This window comes from Lissotriton vulgaris, chromosome 7 (assembly GCF_964263255.1).
Source record: "Lissotriton vulgaris chromosome 7, aLisVul1.2, whole genome shotgun sequence".
Lineage (NCBI taxonomy): Eukaryota > Metazoa > Chordata > Amphibia > Caudata > Salamandridae > Lissotriton > Lissotriton vulgaris.
This window is the reverse complement of record NC_141695.1, coordinates 1396024619-1396028242: the sequence shown is the minus strand read 5'-3', so window position 1 is coordinate 1396028242 and position 3624 is coordinate 1396024619. Positions and strand designations below refer to the sequence as shown.

Below are 3624 nucleotides of genomic sequence, written 5' to 3'. Positions count from 1 at the left end.
AGGCTATCTGGCCCATAGGAAAGCATGGGGGTTAATTTATAACATCTTATAAATATAACTTCCCATTGAGACCGTATGGGAAAATAAAGTTTAGTATGCCTGAACTCTGAATCTAAAGATTAATCTTTTAGTAATGTTTTATTTTGCTTTAAGTGAGTGAGGGTGGCTTGTCTTGCTTACTATGAGCAGCACTAAAGTAGAATTAAAAAAGCTAAGAGCCCCAAAGTCAATTGTTTTCATGCCTACAGCCATCCCACCCTGAAAGCAAATAATCTCATCTGATCTCAGAAGTTAAACAGCATTGACTCTGGTTAGTACCTGGATGGGAGACCGTCTGGTAATACCAGTTGCTGTAGGTTTCTTATTATGGTTTTACTTTAGGTGAATGAGGGTGGCTTGTCTCGCCTACTATTGCCATCACTAAAGTATAATGAAAAAAGCTTAGAGCCCCAAAATCGGTGCTCTTCATGCCTACAGCCATATCACCCTGAAAGCACCTGATCTTGTTTGATCTAAGAAGTTAAGCAGGGTCGGGCCTGATTAGTTGCTGGATTAGAGACTGCTTTGGAAAACCTGGTGCTGTAGGCTTTTTTTGTTTTTGCTTTAGATGAATGATGGGTGGCTTGTCTCGCTTAACTATGGCCAGCACTGAAGTAGAATGAAAAAAGCTAAGAGCCCCAAGTCAGTGCTCTTCATGATGTCTATGGCCATACCACCCTGAAAGCACCTCATCTCCGAAGTAAAGCAGGGCCTGGCGTGGTTAGTACCTGAATGGGAAACTGCCTTGAAATACCAGGTACTGTAGGTTTTTTTTTTTGCGCTTTAGGTGAATGAGGGTGGCTTGTCTCGCTTACTATGGCCAGCGCTGAAGTAGAATAAAAAAAGTTAACAGCCCCAAAGTCATTGCTCTTTCTGCCTATGGCCATATCACCCTGTAAGCAGCTAATAGAAGTTAAGCAGTGTCTGGCCTGGTTAGTACCAGAATAGGAGACTGGCTGGGAATACAAGGTGCTGTAGGGTTTTTGTTCTGCTTTAGGTGAATGAGGGGGGCTTGTCTGGCTTACTATGGCCAGCACTGAAGTAGAATGAGAAAAGCTTAGAGCCCCAAAATCAGTGCTCTTCATGCCTACGACCATATCACCCTGAAAGCACCAGATCTTGTTTGATCTAAGAAGTTAAGCAGGGTCGGGCCTGATTAGTTGCTGGATTAGAGACTGCTTTGGAAAACCTGGTGCTGTAGGCTTTTTTTGTTTTTGCTTTAGATGAATGATGGGTGGCTTGTCTCGCTTAACTATGGCCAGCACTGAAGTAGAATGAAAAAAGCTAAGAGCCCCAAGTCAGTGCTCTTCATGATGTCTATGGCCATACCACCCTGAAAGCACCTCATCTCCGAAGTAAAGCAGGGCCTGGCGTGGTTAGTACCTGAATGGGAAACTGCCTTGAAATACCAGGTACTGTAGGTTTTTTTTTTTGCGCTTTAGGTGAATGAGGGTGGCTTGTCTCGCTTACTATGGCCAGCGCTGAAGTAGAATAAAAAAAGTTAACAGCCCCAAAGTCATTGCTCTTTCTGCCTATGGCCATATCACCCTGTAAGCAGCTAATAGAAGTTAAGCAGTGTCTGGCCTGGTTAGTACCAGAATAGGAGACTGGCTGGGAATACAAGGTGCTGTAGGGTTTTTGTTCTGCTTTAGGTGAATGAGGGGGGCTTGTCTGGCTTACTATGGCCAGCACTGAAGTAGAATGAGAAAAGCTTAGAGCCCCAAAATCAGTGCTCTTCATGCCTACGACCATATCACCCTGAAAGCACCAGATCTTGTTTGATCTAAGAAGTTAAGCAGGGTCGGGCCTGATTAGTACCTGGTTGGGAGACTGCTTTGGAAAACTTGGTGCTGTAGGCTTTTGGTTTTGTTGTTGTTTTTGCTTTAGCTGAACAAGGGTGGCTTGTTACACTTACTATGGCCAGCACTGAAGTAGAATGAAAAAAGCGAAAAGCCCCAAGTAAATGCTGTTCATTCCTACGGCCATACCACCCTGAAAGCACCTGATCTCGTCTGATCTCAGAAGTTAAGTAGCATCTGCCCTGGTTAGAACCTGGATGGGAGACCAGGTGCTGTAGGCTTTTTTGTTGCTTTGTGTAGGTGAGTGAGGGTGACTTATCTCGCTAACTATGGCCAGCACTAAAGTAGAATCAAATTAGCTGGAAGCGCCAAGTCAGTGCTGTGGATACCTCCCGAAAAGCCCCTGATCTCAGAAGTTAAGCAGGGCCAGGCTTGGTTAGTGCCTGACTGGGAGACCACCTAGGGAATAGCAGGTGCTATAGGCATTTGTTTTTGCTTTACTTTAGTTGAATGAGGGTGGCTTGTCTCATTTACTATGGCCAGCAGTGAAATAGAATGAAAAAAGCTAAGAGCCCCAAAATCATTGCCTACATGCTTCTGGCCATATCACCATGAAAGCACCAGACCTTGTTTGAGCTAGGAAGTTAAGCAGGTTCGGGCCTGGTTGGTACCTGGATGGGAGAATGTTTTGAAATACCTGGTCCTGTAGGCTTTTTTTCTCTTTTTTTTGCTTTAGGGGAATGATGGTAGCTTGTCTTTCTTACCATGGCTAGCACTGAAGTAGAATTAAAAGTAAGAGCCCCATAGTCAGTGCTCTTCATGCCTTTGACCATCCCACCCCGAAAGTACCTGATCTCTTCTGATCTCAGAAGTTAAGCAGGGCCTGGCCTGGTTAGTACCTGAATGGGAAACTGCCTTGAAATACCAGGTCCTGTAGGCTTTATTTTTTGCTTTAGGTGAATGAGGGTGGCTTGTCTTGCTTACTATGGCCAGCACTGAAGTAGAATGAAAAATTTTAAGAGCCCTAAAGTCATTGTGTAATGATGAGAAGTCCACACATTGAGTAGTATTTAGTGATGCTTTATTCCAAGATGTACAGAGAGACCCCACCAGGAGCATCCAGCATGGTGCTCAGCCCAGCCAACTGTAATCTGTCAGGCAGATCACCAACATTCTGATAGATGCACCACATCAACATTCCAATAGAAGTAGAGAGGGATAGCATAGAGAATACCAAGATACTACATTATCCTCTCCTTAAAAAAACGAAAAGCTTAAAACAGCAACGGAGAACAGGAGAAAATGAAAGCAAGTAAATTGAGCAAAAGCGGAAAAAGAAGAACAGTAAAGAGGAAACACCTTTAAAAAGAGAACAAGAGAGAAGAATGGAAAAAAACGTATAAACCATCCACCTTTCATACACCATATAAACCATCCTCTCTTCTTACAGAACTAAAAGGAAGAAAATAAAGGAAGGCAAAAGAAAAGAAGAAGAAAAACCTCATAAAAACACTATTACCACTAAGCAAAATACAATAACGTAATGCAAGAGATAACAGTGCAAAAAGTTGCAATAAAAATACATCAAATCTGCGCGAAATTTAAATCTTACATATTTAGCAAAAGAAGCACATAAGTAGAAGACATAAGCTAAATATGTGGATGTAAAATTATAAAACCTAAAAGTGAATGAAAACAAAATAGTGCTATAGGACTATAACCCTAGCATAACTCCCCTGAAGGAGACAAAAATAACGCACACCCAAAAGGGCACAAAACAAAAAAA

At 42.6% G+C, this 3624-nt stretch overlaps 2 pseudogenes; both read left to right on the top strand.

Annotated features, from left to right (window-relative positions):
* The first annotated feature begins 469 nt into the window (after positions 1-469).
* On the top strand, positions 470-588 carry LOC147705708 (5S ribosomal RNA; annotated as a pseudogene).
* Positions 589-1779: 1191 nt separating this feature from the next.
* LOC147705707 (5S ribosomal RNA) lies at positions 1780-1898 on the top strand (annotated as a pseudogene).
* The last annotated feature ends 1726 nt before the right edge of the window (positions 1899-3624 follow it).